Below are 22,898 nucleotides of genomic sequence, written 5' to 3'. Positions count from 1 at the left end.
GTTTTATGGAAAAGTGGTCTTTTTCTTTTCAAACAGGCATAAAAAGAACATGCTTTTCACAGCAGGGTGCCAACAGCCTTTATTATTTTTCTGGTTCCCAGCTGTCACGACAAACAATGCACAGAATGTGTGTGTTTCTCCTGACAGTTACTGCAAAATATACACAACAGTTAGTGCACACGGCCATCTGTGAAGTATGGAGCGCACAACGCTGATGCAAGAGAGATGGATTTGTCCCATCCTGCTTTAAAACCTCAGAAGAACGATGATGTAGTCGCACACCAAAGATTCATGAAGTGTATCATGGTCATCTAACATGGAATTAGTCAATTCATTAATCAAAAGAGGCCACAGTGAAAGCAAACCAAACCAGACATTCCTCTGTATAGATGAGCATATACGCCTCTTTTCATTCAAAAACCACTTGAATCTGTTTTTTCCCCGCTTTGGCTTCTGATTTTTGTGTAAAGTACTTGCCGATCATTCTGCTGCAGTTCTCTAAGCATCCTATAATTACTGCAGCGCCCACTCTTGACAGTAAGAGTTGGATGAATAAACCCCAGCTTGTGCCCAGCGCTTGCTCCCAAACCTCACACTCATCAGCAAACACTCAACAGAACAACCACAAAGGCAGCTTGATGTAAAAGACGAGCACGCGCGCAGATAAATGCGTGCAGAAAGGCCACCTCGCCTGGTGAGATATGGGCGCTGGACTTTGGCTTGGGGCTCGCCAGCGTGGAAAGGGGAACGATTTCATGCGCAAGTGCATCAGAGAAGCGCACGCTGGCAGCATGAGCAAACATTTTTCCACTCAGATAAGTTGCAGCCATTAGCCTGGCCTTTTTTAACCTTGCTGCTCGCCCGCAAGCTCTCTATCAGGCCCCATCCATAAAATGATTCCGAGTTTGAAGCGGAGAACACGCCGTTGTGTAGGTCTCTTTCTCCACATTGCATCATTTTCAGAATCATTTCTCTATACTGTACGAATAATGAGTCGACCTGTTATTCTACAATAACAGCAGTGGGTTTGATTATGTATGCACCATCAAGGGTGGAAATGTGTCAGGACAAGGTGTGAACCCTGCAGCGAGTCTCTGAAGTGGTTTCAGTGGCAAGTGTGTGTGGCCAAGTGTGTGTGTGACCAAATAAACAACACATGCTCTCAAACCTATCAGTGCTTTTCTACAAATAACAAACAGCTCATAAATGTTAAGGTGGTATTTATTCAGACGGAACCACCTTAACACCTGTTGGATGTTATGGATTTATCATAACTGATAGACAAAAAGCTATATGTGGGGAAAAAAATGGTCTAACTTGTACGGAACACACAGGTGGTCCACGCTAAATATCAAGGTCGTAGAGTACTCAGAACAAATGTAGGGTGAAAATGTTGATGAACATTTCTTTCTATGGGCGACAGGTTGTAGTGAACACTTCAAGTAGGTGAGACATGGCAGGGGAGCCTGTTAGTGCTGTTCACATGATGAGTGCTTGCTCAATGGGTGCCCCGTAAAGGTTCACCCATTCACACACAAGTAGCTTGTATGTAGCGGTACGGGCAATAAAGCCTGATTTCCACTGGTCCGTCTTTGGTGTACACAAAAAAATAAAATGTTCATTAATAAACCGTAAAGTTTACTTTGCCTCCGTCATGCCTGCTTCTGAAATCCCTCCCTTTGCAACGCAATGCAAGCTTTAGGCAGGAGTTCTATTTCTATTGATGTGTCATTTATGACACAAAACAAGCACTTTACAAGGACTCTGTGAGGAAGGAGAGGCCATGGGGCCTGACTGCAGAAGTTTTGTGTGTTGAAAAAACAACATTTTACACAAACTGATTAGGATAAAGAATGAGTTCCGTTGACAACTACTCGACACGGGGACGGCAAGACAAACCATGAAGCTGGGGGGAAGGGGAAGGGAGGTACCGGAGATGCAATGGAGACAATGTAAACTAACTGACGGTCGTGAGACTGGAGTATGGCTTACGGGCACCGTATGACAGCATAAACCGTCCATCAGTAATGCAATTTACATTAGCCTTACAAATACTTCACAGTACATTTACCACACGCATGACAATGGTGAGTTCCATTTTCACCCTCAAGGGAACTGCCCCTCCTACCTTGAATTAATTTGAATATCTTAAAAAAGTGTTACAATGGACCAAGCACAAGAGTTGTTCTGTGCTTTTCTAGTATTTTTGAGTCTTAGCTATTTTGTAACCAACTGTTCTTACCTGCTTTAGGACAACAACTAGTTTGCCAGTTGGCTAACTCTTTACATCGAGGCTTATGCTGATATGTTGACTGATCTGCTTTTTTCCTAATTCAAATTAATTACTAAATACATAAATAAAGAGGGATTCACATGAGGGTGCCACCCGTTAGCTTTGGTAGTTTATGCTGTAAAACATCGGTCTTGAACTTTCTTGAAGAAACCACTGATGTGGTATTTTATTGTGGGATTTTACAGTCAAAAATAATGGACAATTGAATCGGTTAGTTCAAAAGGGGCCCAAGTCCACAATTTTTCAAAATAGAGATATTATATGTTCTATGGTCTTCAAGGGAAAAGCTATCTGATTATGTGCAAAAAAGTTCCAAGTCTGTTGTAATGTATTGACTATGCTTGACATTTAAAATGCATTAAGTGCAAAATTCCTGGACTTGGGCCTCTCTTGCATGGGTTTTGCTTTATCCCATAGATGGCAGCACTAGTTATCCAATATGGCAGCAACCCTGTTTAATTCAAGAAGGGCCCAAGTCCAGAGACTTTAGTTTGCTAGTCCTCTGAAATGATAAAAGTGTGGTGCTTCATATTATAGCATTTGTAAGTTATGAACTGGTGCTAAATCTGGGTAAAGTATTAATCATTTGGTGTAGCCTCCCTTTAAGCTATGCAATTAAAATCATTTCCTGGAAAAACAAACCTCTTGGACTTGGGCCCCTTTTGAACTAACCGATTCAATTGGTTTTAAGGCTCACCAGATCTCTCTGTCATTTAAGTTGGATTAAGTTGTAAGACACTAATGTCAAGAACTATTGCTTTGTTTTCTTGTTTATCTTACCAAAGTAACAAATGCTTTGTGACTAATAATGACTTTTCATGAATTCTACCTAATGTCTATAGAAGCAGGCCGTTTCAGTTCATGGATCAACAGAATCCCCTTCTTTTTATAAAAATATTTCCTTTATGAAAAAGCTTCTAAATACTGTTGGCCACAGAGACCGTGCACCGTACTTACATGCTACAGCCTGCTGAAGGTCATATTTCCTGACGTGCCGTCAATCTTCATGTCCTTTTTGCAGTAACTGGGTTGTTTTTCACAGAGTTTTTTTTTGTGTTTGCTCTTTGTGATGCCAACCAGCGGAGGCAGATGGCCACCCTCTCTTGATCTGTTTCTGGTCTAGTTCTTTTTCTCTAATGTGCATGCTCGGTTTTTTCATTAAATTTCTAGCAAATTTTTTGCAAATACAAAACAGACAGACACTGAAAGTAAGAGCTTTCCCTTCACAGATCTACACATCTACACATCAACTAAGAATCTTGTTGCCAACAAGATTCACACTTTCTAGAAAAGCTTTAAAAACTCCCAGTTTTCGAAACAGTTACCCATGTGCACAGTCACAAAGATAAAAAGAGTTTATATATTTGCATGCGTTAGTGACTGTGGCAGCAGAAGTACTGCAGAGCTCCATGTGAAGCTGCCATCTGCGGCCCCATCCCAGCACGTTTCTACTTTTATGAAATATGAACTATTTAAAGTCAGAATAAATTGAAGATTCACGTTGATCAAATTTGAATGAAACAATACACTCTAAATGGATCTTAAAACAAAATGTTTTTGAAAACCTTGAAGAACTACACATGTGATCAACATCTGGACTCTGTAGTGGCAGACAAGTGATCACTATTATGTTTTACAAATTGTGCCCAGCATTCTCCTTTTTTGTGAATGTCCAATGTAATAATAGGGATCTAGAAACTGATTTTTACAAGTCAGTTACGCCATCTCAACTATTTTATTGATTAATTTTGTGTTTTTATTTTTACTCAGCCATATTGTGTTATTTCAAAGGCACTCTATAATAAATCTTTAATCCATGCATGAATTTGGCTTGACATTTGGTTTAGCATAAAGTCACAACTGCCATTTTGAGTATATGCAGTCTGTCTGCAGGGGCAAAAGGGCAAACCTGTACACGCAGGGCACGGAGGTCATGGACTACTTGGTGCCCGTATAGTGAAAATGTTCAAGCACCTTTTTTATTACCAATATACTGCAAGTTACAGGTCGTAGTGAAAACTTAACACATAGGGCTAAGTAAAGGTTAGGGTTAGGGGAGTAGGTGAGACGCAGGCGTGTTAGACAGATTTTTCAAACCCACCCCAAATATGTGCATTGTGGGACGAGCGCATTAGTGGTGTTCACGTGATAAGTGCGCGTTCAATGTGGGTATCCAACAGGCGTCGTACAGGCACTTGTGTATCAAGTGTACACGCAGTGTGTGAAGCATTTGTGCGTAAGGAGCCAATACTCGCACCTTAGTAACAACTACAAAGTGGCATAAGGACATCTTACAAAAGCATCACCTGTACGTCATAGGTTACACGCACTTATGACCTAACTTACAAATATGACACAATACCAAACACAGGATAATGGTACGTTCCAATTTCATGACGTCCCTTAAGGTAAGAGCCTCAAAGGTGCTGCAAGACACACCTGTGCTACCTTAAGATCCAGCCGCCTTAACGGGTCGGACAACCCCAAAAACCCACAGCACTTGTTCGGGTCACACACACCTCATGGGCGCATGTCACTAAGGCTTTAAACCAGTCAAACAAGAGAGAAATGTGATGCAAAGCAGTTTAAAAAAAAACATTTTCCTGTTCTTACTGCCTGAGAAGACAGTGTTTTCTGTCTTTAGAATTACCTTATCATTTAGAGGCCTGACCCACTGCCTATCTGTGTGCAAACACACAGATAGGCAGGGGGAGATTTAAAAACACGTCAGGTTTTCCTTTTCTAAGTGACAGAATGAGTCCTCCAGATGACTTAGATGTTAGTTTGCTTAGCTGTCAGGGAACACATGAGCATTCATGGTTAGCTGTCAGTGAAGCTGTTCCTCACCAACTGGAGCTGGGTGGGCTGTAGTGCCACCATGACCCGAAGCAGCTGGTTTTCAGAGTAAATATTAATTTATCAGGAACTAAATCAGTTTTTCACTCTCAGTTAGAGAAACTGTGAGGGTCCTTTGTTATTTCAGCCTGAAACATTGTCTGCAGCATCTAATCACCTCATCTCTGTCTGCCTGTGTCTCATAACAACAGCCATCTCCCTCCTTCGTACAGTTTGGCTCCGTTACGAAGCCACAGCTGCAGAACGGGCAACACTTTCACTGACTAACGCTACACCCACTGATTAACTCCAAGGTAAATGTCAGACTGTTAATCACCTCAACAAGTCAGAATGCAGCAGGAGCGCTTGATTTTAAAGTTTTACTTTTGATGAAATGCGTTTTCTTTGTTTGTCTCCAGGTTTTTATGATGCGCCCTGAGCACGCCCTCTTGTTAAAGACAGCTTATCGCCTGTGAATGGTCACTATCCGTCTGCCAGTGTGCCATGTTCTCATGCTCCGGAGTTAAATGCTCTTTATTGATATGCAGTATGCAAAACGGCGCCTGCGTGGGCCGCCACAGTCCAGGGACAATTGGAAAATATGGAGATGCATGGAGGTGAGGATTGTGTCTTTGTGCAAACATACGCATGTGTGCGCTTCCCATCAGCATGGAGACTTTAAATGAATACGCCGCATCCCCATTGAGAGCTTTTCTTTCATATAACACAATCTCCTGCGCCCTGAGTTTTCAAGCAACGCTCCGCTTTAGAGCCTGCTGTAATGATATGAAAACACTCAAAGCCCTTCACCTTCTCACACAGACCACTACTGCACCCCCACCTCTCCTCATGCAGAATGTTGGTGCTTAGCTTTATACAGTCTAACAATAGATAAAGCTACATTTTATTGGTTCTAGCTTGCGTTGGGATCCTTAAATAGAGGTAAATTAACAGGATTTTGTTGCAAAGCTGCAATTATTGAAAAGAAAATATAGGTGTAATGGGTTTTGATAACCAATGTGGATTGCAAACCATTACATTTCTCAGTCATGCCAAGGGTACGGTAATAAACAGGAACAAAGCCTCTAAATTAGATCCTCCTTCAAATGTGGAGTTACTCGCTGTCATTTCCTGGCATCATTAAGGCTCCTGTAACTAAGCAGCTAATGGGGAGTTAGCATGATGTAATACACCCCCCAACACCCAACATAGATGATGAATGTGACTCATCCCTCAAAATATTCCAAAAAAAGGTAGAGCTTTAATGTGTGATGAGAGAAACGCATTTGGAAGATTGCAATCAGCCGTGAAAAAATATTATTATTGTTTTTTAAATGACAGAATGCAGTGCAGTTGTTTTTTGATGGAAATAATGAAGTATTTCCATATTTTATATAATTATGAGAGCTTTTTGATTAAATAAATTGCTGATTGTTTTTAGCATAATTCAAAAAACAAGCGCAACAGAGTGTGTTTCCTGTCTGAAGCTCCTTCTCTGCCTCCATTAAATAAATGCTTCCTCCCACTGCTGGAACCTTTTAGAAAAGTGTTAAATTGATGATGATTGTGCTACTGTGATCCTAATTAGCAAACTTTCCATCGATGCATTGATTTCAGGTGAAACTCACTCGTTTGTCTCCCACTTTTCACTTGCAGCTGCTCAGTCCTTTGACATGAGCAGCTTTGTCGTGTCATGGTTTAGTGATCAACAACCTCACCCTGAAATGACACGGGTCCCATTCCGCTAAACGGAAAACTCTGCGGCAGAAAATTGGGAAGTCGAACAGCAGAACTACTCGCACTTCAACAACTGACCCGCCTGACCTGCAGGAGGCCAGATTGATGGAGGCCAGATCAGATGATGCTGCCGTCAGGATGAGGAAGTAAATAAAAAAAAGCTATTTTTTGATGATTCCAGGAAAAAAAAGAAGAAACCTTAGGAGGGTCCACATGAAGGATGGATCCTTTCTTCAGACGGACAGGGGGTGTACCAGAACTCTTAGAGAAGAATTAGCGTATCTAACTCTACAACTACATGTTTGAATAGTGTAGCAGATTGGCTTCATCCAGATAGAACTGGGGACAGATGAGGGTGCAAGACAAGCGCAGATCGGTCAATCACGAAGGATGTGACGGTAGATCGCGCCCCATCAAAAATAAATAAACCAAAAAATAGAAATATCTTCACACTGCGTCTTAAAAATCTGTCTCCGAAGCATCCTCCTCTGCGTAAAATATGTCACGTGATTGACATGGAGAACGGCCAATCGATCATTCTCTGAAACATCCTTCACTGTGTTTCACTACACCGACCTCACTTTTTTTTCTTCTTTTCTTTCCTTGGTGGAGGATCACTCTGTCCGGGAGAAGCGTTTATTGAGGTCCGGGCCGGTTCGCGTGCCTTCATGATTGCAAGCGAGTCCTGGACGCTCCGTCTGACGCAGCTGTTCTGCCACGGCACCTGCTGCCAGGGCTGCAGTTCTCGCCCGTGGGAACCTAGCCCACTCAGGCAGCAGTGTCCACAAGCATACGCTTCTCGAACCCAGCCCACGGGCCAGGAGCCGCCGTCTGTATGTAACCAACATGGAGGCGAATCCGATTGTTGCTGTTTGTTCTCCTATTTAACTTCATAAAGTTTTCTCAAATTTACATTGAGACAATGAGCTTTTTATTTTATTTCTTTTTTTCCGTTAACAAATGCAGGACAGTAAATCACAAACTGGGTCAACAGAATCACCAGCCGTCATCCAGTCGCAGCTCCTTCAGTAGAGTAGGAGTTCACCGGGCTCTGAAGGATCTCATGAACCCCGACATGGAGATGTGATTACAATGCTTTTGTAGAACTCTTCAGAATCCAAAAAAGCCAAGCCACTCTCTCAGCATTTATAATATAGCAATAGGTTTGTAAAATAAAGGTTAGCAGAAGTTCTTCCAAATGCTCGTTTGCGGGACTTCAACCATTTTAAACATGCATGGTCATTTCTTACCTTTACTCCAAAGCTGTGCAACATTTGTGACAGTGTTTATTTGTACAACACTCAAGTGTTTCAGGATAAATTTCGAGCTCTTTTCACTCTGACTTGTCTTCGTAAAATGGGTAGAAATGCTAAGTACTTTAAGAGTTTTTTTTTTTTTTTTTGTTGGTTTGGACTTTAAAGGTGGGCTAACAGATGAGAGCTGAGGGCCTCTTGTGTTGGACATATTTTACTTTAACAACAGGGGTTTTGAATCTTCAGACAAACCAGAGGTATGTCTGAATATACCCCTTTTGTAATCGAGGCCAAACTTTATTAATTTTAGTCATATTTGAAAATCTTTTGTGTTGGACCGGACGGAAAAGGAAAGGAGGGAAGAAGAGAGAGGGATATTAGAGAGGGGGGGATAGGAGGGTGATCATAGAAGGGGGCGGGGGGGGTAAAACCATGAAGCAGCATAAAGCAACAAGTTTCTGGATGGTTATACTCATTACGGTCAGGTTCAGATGTAATCCATGTCTATAAGGGCGGGGCCAGTCCACACACACACTCAAATGTTATAAACACACCTGTTGGCTCCAAAAACGTTCATCTGTCAACATGTACACAACACAGATAATGTTTCCACACGCATACTTATGCCTTCAAACCAACTAGTGTGAAACATTTCATTCAATCACGCAAACTATTTGTGCAAAGGTGATCTAACACCTGTACTCAAGTGAGTGTTTATGTTCTTCTAAAATGGATGATGGAATGTAAAAAGAAGGAGGGAGAGTGCCCAGCCATCCCCACACCAAGATCCCCGCCGCAGCAGCAACAAGAACGCCCCAACGCAGCGGATCGAGAGCAACCGCTCCACAGGTGATCACATCCCCCACCCAGGCCAGGGCCAGTAGGACCACCACGGGGGCCCCCAAAGCCAGAGAGCAGGGAGGCATGGGGGACAGAGAGTGCAAGCTCCAGCCCAACCAGGAGGGCAGCCCCCCCGCCGCGCGGGAACCTGCCCCAGAAGAGCACCCACAGCCCCAGACAAGCACCTCATCACTACCCAGGAGTTCTGGGCATCCCCCCGCCCCAACCCCAGGTACGAGCCAGGACCCCCCAAGGGAGACCCGCCCCGCGCTCCAGGCAGCCACCCACCCAGCCGCCCACCCAGCCCACGGTTGGTCCAAAAGAGAGCAAGGCAGGGGTCAGCCGTCCCCGCCCAGGAGGAGGGCACCCAGGAAAAGAGGGGGTCCACAAGAAGTGTTGTAAACATGGCCCGACCAGGCTTGGCCACAGTTGGAAATTTGGCTAGGCCCAGCGCTCAGGGTCAAGGACCAGAACCCACAACACAGGGACATGGACACCCCCTGGCTCAGATGTGATGTGATCCCTGGCTCTTGGTCTTGCCAGAAAGCTCAGGGATCCCTCTCCCTGGGTGGAGAGAGGGCTGCCGGGCCCAGAAAGCCAGCACCCAGGTAACACGGCCGCCGTTGCCAAGGGCCCAAAACCCCCTACCAGGGATGGGGTAGGGGACAGATGGTCCCAGGTCCCACCTTCCTTGTGAAATGCATGTGTGTGTGTGTTTGTATGGGAGTTTATATTTTGAGGGGTAAAGGGTGTTAACCTTCATTTTCTGCCACATATCCAACAGATTCAGATGCTCGCACCACTCTGTTACAGAATTACAAGCTGATCCATCTCATCTTTGTTGCTTTTGCCTGCCTTGCCAGATCAAATATTCCTTTGGGGAAGGAAGTGTGCTGGAGTCTGAAACACACTCCAAGATGAGCACTTAATCCTGAGCCCATCGAGAGGAGGCATCACGCTGCGAGCCGATGAGAAGAAGAGAACGTGACATGTGGAAGATGTGCGGATCAACAGAATGAACTCTGTGTCAGGGTTGGTCTGTGGTTCAAGAGAAAAAAAATGTATCTCTGTCACCTGCAAATGCATATACATTAGTCACCACTAATGTAAATGCATTTTGAAACATTTGAATGTTAGCATTCATCCCGTTTGTGTTGCAACTGGATTTCTATGCATCAGAGCAGATCCAGAAGACTTTCCTTTATTCAGAGCTGCTTCTTTGAGTCTTCAGCTCTGAGATCTGAATCCAGAAGACCTTCCTCGTCTCAGCCAGGAATCAATGTAGCATTCTGGGAAGTGTCTTACAGAGAAATAACCTGGTTTATTTAATTCTTAAAGTTAACATTTAAAGCACTATCACACAAATGTTAATGAAAAGAATGAAGATTTTCTCTAAAAGGTAGCATTATTATACTTAAATCAAATGTAATATGTTGGCTAATTAAGTAAAATCATCAACATTTGCCTTGGCGAGGAGGAGAGCTGAAGTAAGACTGTTTTATTTGCTCTGGCTGACAGCAGTCGGTGCAAAAGAAAAAAAATCAAGTGAGAGCATCTCTGCTGGCAAACATGCTCTCGAGTGCTCGCCTTAATCCACATTTGTGGTATGGTTTCAAAAAGTCAAAAAAGAAGCAGCAAATTGATTTACTGTATTTACCAAGCCAACAGTGTTATGCCTTCCTGCACTGTTAATTATTCACACCAAAACATGGGTCTGAGAGCAGTCGACGGTTCAATTCCACTCAGATCTGAGACTTTTAGGCAAACATATCACATGCAGCCCCTGCAGCTGCTGCCCCCTCCCATGATCATTGATGAGGAAACAAATCCACACACGCACCAGGAAAAGCAGAACCAAGTGAATAGTGGAAAATTTAAAGCCTTGGTACGGATTTGACTGTGGACTGCAGGAGCATCAGGATTCACATCACACTCTGTGATGAAGCCGTGCTCTCCGCCTTGGGTGTGGGATCTTTTGGTGCATCATCTTGCCCATAGTTGGTTGTCAGCCTTGGGTCAAAGAGGAAGTGTATGGTAGCCTACCACCACGCGCACTATCAGGACGTTTCTTTTCAAACCACACGTGAAGAACGTCCAGCGGCCCAAAGGAGCAGCCCCCCCGGAGGGAATCCTGGACCGGGCGGTCCCAACTGCAGGCACCCCCCACCGCTGTGCTTCATTCAGCTGATGCACATCTGTCCTGCAGCAGTTTACTTCAGCAGTGGGAGTAAAACCCTCAGTGGGACTCCAGCTCCCACACACCCTTTTTTTGCACGCGTGGGGCGCGCGTTCCTCACGGCCAGGGACGCGCTTAGGCAAAATTTTTCTAAGAGTTTGAGTAGCGCCTTTGACATTTACATAGCAAATCATCACGCGAATGGGGCCATCCCGGCCCGCCGTCGGAAATGGAGCAACTTCTCATTTTTCCTCATTTCCTTCAGAGAACAACTCCGCCAGGAAAAACCAGCATGAAGTCTCCGTCATGTAGGACTTCCATGGATGATCATGTGCGTGTGCGTAACAGAAAAAATGCTTTGGGCAGCGCATACTGCCTTCTTAGATGCTGCTCTTACCTGTCCGCTCTCGATCATGCGACTCGTCCTCGGTGTTTGACGCTTATTCCACGGCTCGTTGCTCGTAGGAAGGATGGATGGAAGATGATGGAGAAGCAGCAGCAGCAGCAGCAAGGACTACCAGCGACGGCTCATCATCCGCTCACTCTCTCTCCACACTAAAATATTACCGGCAAACCCGATTGGTCCACCGGAACCCCGGCTGCGTTTCTCTGCTTCTCGAGGAGGGGCCAAAGGAAACCATCGAACCCGCGCAACAGCCGCGCGAGCAGGCGCGCACTCTCACTGCCCCTGATATTCCAAATCTTTGTGTATTCCTGCTTTCCTCTGTCAGTCTTAGTGTGCAGGGTGCGGCTACATTGAGAAAAAAAAATAGTTTTTTTGTTTTTGTTTTATACATCTACTATAATTGATCCCAAAGTGTTAAATTAATAAGCAAACACAGAATGTTCACACAAGTTCTGATGGGGAAAAATACAGTAGATTGAGCCTGCTTTTCTCAGGGAAAATAATCAACACAGATAGTTTACATCTTAAGTATACCTACTGCATCTAATGCCAAAGTAACAGAAAAACTGGCCCAAATCATGTTATTACCACCAGTTTAACAATAATGCGGTTTCTATTGTTCTTATTCATAGCACTAAAAAATTGTATCAAATTGGTTTACAAATCTTATATTTCCCAAATATTATATCTACGTGCAATCTAAGAAATGAAACGTTGTATATATTCAACAGAGTTATGGAAACGTGTTCCACATTGGTTTAGTTAACACAAGATAGTTCAGAGAAGTTTTAAGTAAAAGATGCATAACTTTTTGCACAGGGGTAAAACAGTCAACAAATAATAGGAGTTTAAAAGCTAAGCACTGTCAGAGTTGTTTTTTTTCTTTGATTGTTGATACAAAAAAAAAAGAAAACAATAGACTAAGAGATGTATGTTAGTTGTCATTTTGGACCAGACGCATAAGATGTCAAACCGTGAACCACAACCACAATACTTTACAGGCTCTCTAGTTTAATTATATTGTCCCTAAAAATAATTTTTCTTTTCATTTGTCCTCAGCTGTTAAAAAATCATATTTCATGCCTGTACAATCCACATAGTCTCTTTTTTTCATGTAACCGTTTTATCATTGAATCATTTCTAATAAATAAATTAGACCTGCCGCGTTGGAAGAAGGATTCACCTTCACTAAGACTTGTACTGAAGATCAGACTCTAATAGATCCTTGTTGTTTGAATAAAACATGACATCCGTTCACAACCTTTTGATACTCCGCTGACTCTAATTTCTCCTTCAAATTAACTGCGCGTTTCAGAGACCTTCAAATATTTTTACCGAAAATGTGACATTAACATTCCATTGAGTTGCATTTGGGGTAAATCAGTTTGAGCTTTCAATTGTAAATATAATCCATTATCACTACAGTTGTAATGTATATGAATTCTGTATATACTCACACTGAAGACTGTGATTTTAATGCACACATTGTGAGACAGTCCTATAAGGTTGAAGCACACTCTGCTTCCAGGCAGTAACAAAAACACAATCAATTTACTGCAAGCTAAACTACAATCTGCATTTACAGTAAACTTTTTATAAAATATAAGGAATATGTCTTCTTCTTCTTTCCTTTTGGCTTTTCCCTTCAAGGGTCACCACAGTAAATAGGCCTGTGTCTAAAAACTTTATTTAGAACTGGTTTATTGCATTTTTAACCCTTGTGTTATCTTAGATGACCCCACCCTTACATTGACTTGTTCTCCCTACCATGACAAAGGTGGATAAAGGTGGAAAGATTTCATGGAATCCATGGACACCAGTGAAGATCACAAATCATTGAAGAAAAAAGGTTCAGTGCACTGTCTAGTGGGTCTAGATGAACCAACGTTAAAGCGCCTAGGATAGCACAAGGGAACACCAAAAGCCAAAATGTATAATAAGAAAAGACATGTCACATATAAGGTTTGGTACAAATAAATTTTAGGTTCAGTTAAGATAAAATGTTAATAGTTTACAATACGCTGTTCTCAGAGTTATTCTTTATTAGTTTTTTTCAGGCTATAAAGTTTAGCTTTTCTAAGAAAAACAACATTTTTTATATTTAACTCATAACCATTAAACCTACTTTAGGTTAATTTTCAATTAATATATCAGAGGAACCACAATTTACTATTATACAGAGATCACACTCCACCTGTTCTTTTTTTTTTAGATCAAACCAGTTTTTATTTATTTGTTTCTTTGCACATTTCGTTGTTTATTATTTATAAAGAGCTTCATTTTTTACAAGAGCCATTAGTCTTGTGTCAAAAAGCTGTGTGCTTTTTTTCACCTTGTGTGGAATGATAAATTAAATTTGCTTAATTTTTTCTCTGCTTTATACTCAATAAAAATGTTTAGACCGGTTAATATATTTAAATGAATCAACTATCTGGACATTTTTGGGGGGAGAAGTGAAGAAAAAAATACGTAGAAAACACATAACTATTCTACTGTGCATCTCACTTTCTTACCAATATTTTTCACAGATATATTACTAAAAATGCCACAAGAACGTGTTAAAAACACCAAAAGCCTCTTTTTCATCGGAGTGGGTTTTTAAGGAAAATACAATCTAAGTTGTGGGTCTGCCATTGGATTGTCAGCTTTTCCATAAAACAGTTGCATTAGTTTCCAAAAAGCAGCTGGACCACAAAAAGGGTTTAGTTCTAAATGCTGCTTTCAGTTTCAGCACCATGGTCAGTGACACTGTCAGAAGCAAGCTGTGAGAAAAGGGTCCACTTCAGAATGTTTGGGAGTAAATTCAGAGCTCTCACCACAGGGTTGAGTCCAGGGAAGGGTGTTTTAATTGTTAAGATGGAAGTAGTTTGGAGAATAAGCCTCAAAACAGCAAAAAGAAACACATTTTATTCCTGCATTAGCCTCAATACGCATCCCTGCTTCCCTGCTTTTTTATTTTTTACTGAAGTCCTTTTCCTCTCACAGGAAAGAACCCTGATTAATATTTATTGGTTCACTAGGTCAGAGTGTTACCTTCACTTTTCAGCCCTACACAACATATGCCTCTGCCTCTCATGTAAACGACAAGCCATTCATTCCCAAGTGAAACTGTTTACAACAGACCTTTTGGACCACCTGCTCCACAGCTGGCTTCAGTTTGTGTCTTCATTAGCACATGTCTGAGCAACGCCTAAACCCAGGTGTTGGAAGGCCATGACCTTGAGCCGCACCAGCCACAGGATAAATTATTATGTAAGAGAAGATCTCTTTTTTGCCCTTCTGTATTCCACGTACTCTCCTTGAGATCTCATGAATCCAGAAGAGGCACGATGAAGGAGAGAAATAGAGATGTAAATTTCTCCAAGGGACAGATTTTCATTTGAAAACCCAATTTAACCCGTCATACCTTTCATCTCCTGCACAACCCAAAGTTGGCAAACCCTCTCTGCATTTTTCGAAAACCAGAAATTAATAGAAAATAGCTTTTTTTCTTTAAATAATTCTTGGGTTAAAACAACCTACAACATTAGAATAACAACATAAGGAAAGAAAGACAACAGATCAAGTTACCTTTTACGAGGAGAGCGCATAGAGGTCATACCCAGCAATAATCTTTCTCCACTCTGGTGCATATTCTGTCGCTCCCCTCCATTATTACATTTTTTGGGTGTTCCCTAAGTTACACATGCGCTGTGCTCTAAAGGGCGGGGGCAATTAAAACACAGCTGCAGCATGATTAGAAAACATTAATTACGACATGTCTATCTGTTACTGTCTTCCTACATCATCTTCAGACCTGCAAAGCCTTTTCTTACGGATAACTAACACAGTGTCCTTCGATTGATTCTAGACACAGCAAACCTGCAAGTTCTCAGGAGGATGCTGGGAAGACGCAAAGATAGTTGGTTTCCCACAAGGGTTTCACCTCCACCTTCCTGTGAAACAGAGTTAGACACACACTTCTCCAAACATTATTATTTCACCTATATATCTAGGTAATGCATAAAAGCAAATATGAGATAACTTATATACATTATCCCAACATTATTCCCCGTTTGTTAAATATTTGCTCAAATTCCCCCCCTACCAGTACCCCCTACCAGGGATGGGGTGGGGGACATATAGTCCTAGGTCCCACCTTCCTTGTCAAACGTGTATGTTTGTGAAAGTGTGTGTGCATGTGTGTGTCTATGTTGGAATATATATTTTGAGGAGTGAAAGGGAGTGTGTACTAAGGGGGTGCAGTTAAAATTGGCCCAGGTGCAGATGGGAAGCCCATCCAGCGCCGCCGGAACCCCCCCCCCCCCTCGAGAAGGGCCCCCGCCAACCCCCCCCCCCCATCACAGGCAAAAAGACCAACCCCAAGCCAAGCCACACCACCACTAAACCTCCCCCACCATACTCCCCCCACACCCGAGCCTGGAAGACCGCGCAGCGCCCTAGCCTGCCCCACCCAGGCACCACACACAACCCCCCGACTAATGGAGTCCCCACCGCCCCCCACCGGGCACCGGAAGGCCCCAACCCCCACCCCGAACCACAGCAGAAAGACAAGGAGCAGCGACGACCAGGTCCCCCACCCCCTAAGTCATGGAGTTAGCTATAGGAGACCAGAGAGACTGAATTCTTTCAAAGTTACTTGAACTTTGGGCTGACATTTTTTCCAAGCTGATATGATCACACAGCAGATTTCTGTATTGACTTATATTAATATATTTCTTGTTTTTCCAAGTTATTAAAATTGTTTTTTTAGCAATACAAAGAGTTATGAAAATGATAGATACTAATGCTCCTTCTATATCGATGGCACTCATGTCACCAAGCACGCAAAGTGACGGTGAAGCTGTGATTGAAATCTTAGGCCAGACTGATAGATCAGCACATACCTGTTGCCAGAGAGCCTGGACAGGTGTGCAGAACCAAAGTGCATGCATGTAACTGTCGGGTAGATTACCATCACAGTGCTCCCAAATGTCTGAGTTACTGAGACCCAACTTGAACATCCTCTGTCCAGTGTAGTGAAATCTGTGAAGAGTATTGAAATGGATTAGCTGCAAGTTTGGACTTTTTGTCAGCTTAAAGGTGTTTAGACAAAGTTCTGACCAGAAGCTTTCATCTGTGCTGATGCTCAAATCTGCATCCCATTTTGTTATTGGAAGTGAAATATTATCTAGGTTGCATAAGAGTTTGTATATTTTGGAGAGAGTTTTATTCATTGAAAAATTAATCAGAGAGGTAACTACTTCTGGTAGCTTTAAATCGTTGTCTCTGAACTTTTTTAGTAATAATAGATGTAACCCTTTTGCTATCCTAGGAAATTTCATTTTGGGAGTTGGGTCATGTAGACCCACTAGACAGTGCGCTGAACCTTTTTTCTTCATTGATTTGTGATCTTCACTGGTGTCTATGGATTACATGAAATCTTTCCACCTTTATCCACCTTTGTCATGGTAGGAATAACACGTCAAAATAAGGGTGGGGTCATATAAGATAGCCCAAGGGTTAAGTTGCTGATATTCCAAGAAGTTATTTATTCCATGTTTGTCTTGAAGTTCCTGGGGTGTTATGAATCTTCTATCAATAATTAAGTGCTCTAGTAGTGTTACGCCCCCTGCTTGCCAAGTTGGGAAGTGTAACCTTTTTTTTGTTTATGAGGATGTCCGGGTTGTTCCAGATGGGTGTCATTTTGCACGGATGAATTGACGATTTTGATATTTTGAGAAATTCCCACCAGGCTGTTAAAGTGGCGTTTACATTAATACTTTGGAAACAGTGTTGTTTTTTAACTGTTTGGCTAATAAATGGTAGATCTGACAGGTTGATCTTTCCACATAACGCCTGTTCCAAGTTTAACCATGAGTTGGTTTCTGGATTATTTTTTAACCATTTTAATATGTATTTTAATTTATTTGCAAGAAAGTATTTGTAAAAGTTAAGGAATTCTAAGACTCTACAGCTTTTTGCAGATTTTAAAGTTTTTAGACTAATTCTTGCAGGTTTATTGTTCCATAAAAAGCTCGATATGGGTGAGTCTAATGTTTTGAACCATTTTAGTGCCGGTTGTGTGGGGATCATTGAGAAGAGATAATTAACTTTGGGTACGATTTTCATTTTAACCGTGGCTACCTTGCTCATGAGGGACAAAGGCAGATTGACCCAGCGTGTTAGATCGCCCCGTATGCTTTTCAGTAATGGGGTGTGGTTTAGCTGCACCAGTTCTGATAATTTGGTGGAAAAATAAATACCTAGATGTTTGATGTTTGATATTGCCTGATTTGACTGGTATCGAGAGTCTTTGCTCCGCATTGCTGTTAAGTGGTAATAAAACAGATTTATTCCAATTAATTCAGTAGTCTGATATGGAGGAGAATTCATTAATAATTGTTGCTGTTTCATTTACAAAGCATGAATTATTTAAAAAACAGTAATATGTCATCTGCAAAGAGACTAATTTTATGACGGCTGTTTTTGCTTTTAATTCCTTTACTGCTCTCATGCTGTCTTATTGCTGCAGCTAGAGGCTCAATAAATATAGCAAAAAGGGAGGGGGAGAGTGGGCAACCCTTTCTTTGTTCCTCTTCCGAGAAAAAACCTGTTGGAAGTCTGTTTATTAGTTCTGACTGATGCATTGGGGTTGTGATATAATATTCTAACCCTTGTGCTATCTTAGATGACCCCACGCTTGCATTGGCGTGTTCTCCCTACCATGACACAGATGGATAAAGGTGGAAAGTTTACATGTGACCCATGGAAACCAGTGAGGTTCACAAATCATTGAAGAAAAAAGGTTCAGCGTGGGTCTAGATGACCCAACTCCCAATGTTAAAGTGCCTAGGATAGCACAAGGGTTACTCCAATTGATGAATGATTCTCCAAGCCCAAATTTATGGAGGGCAGTAATAAGGAACTTCCAGTTGACTCTGTCAAAAGCTTTTTCACCATCCAACGATAGTATGGTCATTTCCTGGTTTTTAATGGTGGCATAGTCTATTATGTTCACGAGTCTGCTTGGTTGTAATTTTTTTTTAAATCGACAGAAGTACATTTTTGGGATTTTCTTGGTAACTGAGGTTTTTTGCAAACCACACCCACATTTCTTTTTTTTTAAATCTTTTTACTTTTAACTTGTCCTGTCCAACAGCTGAGCTGACAGATGAGAGCTGAAAGCCTTTTGTATTTCTAATAGGTTCATATCGTAAGTTATATGGTTTCATTCAGCATGAGCCAACAAGTCCTGTATTAAAGTGTTTTAGTTCCATTAGTAGAATTAAAGAAAGAGATGATGACCTCATTGTTTTTTTGATGGATTCTCCTGTGGTGATGTCATCTTTTTTTTCTACGGGAGGGTAGGAGGGGGATTCACTATGCACACAATTTTGTTTTACAGTGTTTGAGAATGATGTGGGGGTCAAAACTTTGCTTGAACGTGCAGCAGGAACTAAGAATTGGGGAAAAAAATGCAGTCCAGAATATCATACCAGTAACAATATAGAAGATTTTGCAGCCATGTCTAGTGTGTCTGTTTTTTCCTGGTGCTACTCACTTTAAATGTCTGATTGGGCTTTTTCCTTTAGGGACCTTTTGCAGTTGTTGTTTTCGGATCATTGTGAAAAAAATCTGGTGTTTGCAATCCACGACTGATGCAGGCCATAACAAATTGTTCTAAAATATTAATACATTAGTGTAATGATGGATGGATTACTGCAATGACTGGGGTCAAGGTCTGTTGGTGACTAGTTTCCTACAACTTCCATGACTATTTGGATTCCACGTTTATTGAAAGCAAACATTATTTTTTATGATACACATTTTGGGTGTTTGAAAAAATCGATTTGTTGATATATGGTGATATTTCATTTAGCGATTTTTGTATCGATTCAAAATGCTTCCAGAACGATATTTATTTCATTATTTATAAGCGTCCTTCAGTGTCTGACTCTTGTTTTCCACTTAAACCTCTGACCGCTAGTTTGCAGTAGAGCACACTGAGCAGCTCTACACAAAACAACTCCAAGATCTCAGAAGGAAGCAGCTTGTTTTGTTGTTATAAGACATGTACTATTTAGTTTTTACTAAGGATGAGTACCGAACCAACACTCTGGGCCATGTTGCTGCCAGTATCATATAAAAACACAGATTGCGGCGCTTTGTAGCAGCTCAGATAAGAACGAGTGAAGCACCGCAGATGTGCAGCGGATAATGCACGGAGCATCGGTCAAAAGGCTGTCGGCAAAGCGGGCCAAAGTTCTGCAGAACCTCACACCACTAGATTCTAGTTCAGCAACCTGATGGATCAGAGTGATGTGTACAACAGTGTGAAAAAAGGCCAACGCCGTGGCGCTGAGCGGTGAAATACCAGTTTACTTTTGCGTGTGAGAAAGCGGAGCTGCAGCTGCAGTGCAGGCTGTCATGGAAATTAAGCTTCTTAGCCACATTAAAGCGCTCTCCTTTACCCAAACTCAAACTCTTGCCTATACACAGCCATAATATACATTTATCAAAAAAGACCAGAAGTTGGGATATTAAATGTTTCTAGGCCTGCCATAAGTTTGATGTCAAGAGCGTAAACACTCCACAAACGGCAATCCCTCAGCTCATATTTATCTGTGAGCATTATCCCCACTGCTCAAAACAAATCAATCACCTTTAAAACTGGGCTCTTAAATTGATCCCCAGCTAACTGTGATGAGCTCAATCTGAGGTTCAGCTCTCATGGGTCTCAGGATGCAGCAGAGCAGCTGATTCACCTTGTTGCTCTAATAAAGCTGTCATCATCTGCCAGCATGCACTTTTGAGGCATTGCTCCAAGATGCAGATCAATGGGGTTCTAATAAGAAGCAGTCCACAGGCCTAAGAAGGGTCGGAGATGCATTATTATGTGTGGAGCTAAATTTTAATAAAATAATTAAGAAGAAACTGGGATCATACAAGTTTCCAATGACAAACATAGAGAACTTATTCGGTTCAGCTTTAGGCTACTTGGTCAAGATCTCCAACTGAAGATCCAAGTTTTCTAAATGTTAATGGCTCTTAAAAAATACATAAATTTAAAAAAAAATAACTCATAATAAATTAAAAGATAAACTTCAGTGTAAAAGAGACACAACTAAGGAAAATAACTTGTGGAAAAAAATTTGCAACTGGATCAAACTGAAGGTTGAAGTGCAATGGACACAATGATTGGCATTTACTCCATCCAACCTGACGATGTTCAGAAAAGGACAGACATTAAAACTGTCCCTTCCATCTACTTAAAGTGCCTATATTACATGCAAAACCAACTTTTTGAGCTTCTGAGTTTGTTTTAATGTTAATTCCTCACGAAAAAAGTGGTATTTTGATCTGTTCACACATTTCTGAGCATTCCACTAAAACTCAGCTCCCTGAGCACAAGCTCCTCCCAACCCATGAAAACAAGTGGGTTCTCAAGTAATGTCACAAAGTGAGGAACAGCCCCTTCCAGGAAGATTCTGCACCACCAGCACCACCCCAGGCTAACACAAACACACCCACTTTCTCCAGAGAGCTAGCGGTGATCAGGCAAAGGGCTTTTTTTCATATACACATCCACGTTCCCAACTTCGTGGGCGAAACGCACACGCGCCACGAGATCGGTTCTAGGATGCCTTCATGAAATGGGCGGCACCCACAAGGAGCAAAAGGCGGAGCACACACACCATTTGACGACATCCTTTTGTGTTCCCTACTTTTATCTAGCCATTTTACACAAAAATGCATGAATTTTCTAAACACAGTGGGTCTAAATCCAAAACACACTTTTGGTTGCGGGCTGAACAAGATAAATACTTATTAAAAATGCTAAAGCTAAACTTTTTAAACTTTTAAACTTTTCAACCTTTCCATTTAAAAATTAAACATGAATTAAGAACAGCAATGTAAATCCAGAATAAGTCAAGGTAAACCTTATAAAATACTGTTTAATGTTTTGCTCTCCAAAAAAATATATTCTTTTAAAATTATATAAATATGAAAATGCTGCAGAACAAAACAAACGTAGCCTGGGAATATTAAAAAAGAAGAAATAAAAAGGCAAATTGTTCAGTTTTTTTTGCTCTTTTGTCCATTTTGTTAGAGCTGGAGTCCTGGCATCATTTTTAGCAATAAGTCCATTTCAGTCAGATAACTTGTGCAGTGAGAAAGCTTTATTTAAGATTTTATTTAAGATTTTTCTTTTAGTTTGGCATAAAGCTCCATTCAGATACAATAAAACAAGATCTTCCATAAAATCTTCGGGTATAAAACTACCCCTAACGTAGTTAGGGTGTGGCGACAAATGGAAATGGATGAAGAGGACGTAGAGCACACACCTGGTTCTTTTCGTAGGTCACGGAACAGGTGAGTTAATTGGGCTGAACTGTCCACAAGGAAGGTGTAAACATGTAAACACACTGCTGAACTGCCTGCCTTTAATTCTCCCAAGGTCGTTCCTTTTGAAAGTATGCAAAATTAACACGTAATCGGTCTGGAACAAGAACTTCTGGGTAAAGCTTGCACTGCAGTGCAGAGAGACAGATGTGGACTGCAGAAATGACAGAGGCGATGTAAACACTTTGATTAAGGGACATTCTATTTCTTTGCGTCAATGGAACAGAGACGCACCACGGACGGACCAACCTTTAGAGTTTCCATCGCAAGTCTGGTCTCTGGAATTTTGGGTCCTACAGAGAAAGTTTTTCATACAGTAAGCGGACAGCAGTGAAGCTGAAAACAAACAACAAAACAATGTTGGAATGAAACAAAACATGGTTGGAACTTAAAGCAATGATATAAAATTTATGTTTGCATTTGTAGAAACATTAATTCGCCCTATTAATAGAAATGTTTCCCTTGCAAGTTTTTCCTTTTTTAATAATTAACAAAAGGTGCTGCTTAAAAGATTTGGCACAAACAGGACTCCATAGAGTCTTGCTGAACCACGTTTCTTCATGTCAGGGAGGTTGATCAATTAGAAAAGGGTCAAGTATTATTATTGTCAGTGTTGATGAAAGCCTCTGTGTGTTTGTGTGTGTGTCCTGTCAGAGAAAACAGGGTCAAGAATCATTAACAGAATCAATAAAGAAAAGGTTGATGTCCGTGATGGATGATGGCATTTCTATCAACAAAATCTCATTTATTTTCATTGCTTGTCACACTGCAATCAGCGAAAGGAACCTGGTGTGAAGACAGGAAGCCAAACTTAATGGAATTAGTAAAGGGTACACAATAACAGTGGAATTAAGTGAACCCGCAGAACAGAAAAAAGAAAATGTATAAAAAATCATTGTCCATGACAAAAGGAGCTGAACCCACACTGTGGGCACAGAGATTGGACGACCCCCCCCCCCCCCTTTTTGCGCT

The 22,898-nt window shown here is 41.5% G+C and overlaps 1 protein-coding gene across 2 annotated transcripts in view; it reads right to left on the bottom strand.

The window, feature by feature from the left end:
• dlgap3 (DLG associated protein 3) overlaps positions 1 to 12,811 on the bottom strand; it is a 193,773-nt gene extending 180,962 nt beyond the window's left edge. For both annotated transcript variants that reach the window (XM_023959877.1, XM_023959878.1), the window contains exon 1: positions 11,532 to 12,811. The gene's annotated coding sequence lies outside the window, so the exon portion shown is untranslated. The remainder of the gene's footprint in view (positions 1 to 11,531) is intronic.
• Positions 12,812 to 22,898: the final 10,087 nt, after the last annotated feature.

This window comes from Oryzias latipes, chromosome 11 (assembly GCF_002234675.1).
Source record: "Oryzias latipes chromosome 11, ASM223467v1".
Classification (NCBI taxonomy): Eukaryota; Metazoa; Chordata; class Actinopteri; order Beloniformes; family Adrianichthyidae; genus Oryzias; species Oryzias latipes.
Note: the sequence above shows the minus strand (reverse complement) of the source record. Positions and strands in the feature narration are given on the sequence as shown.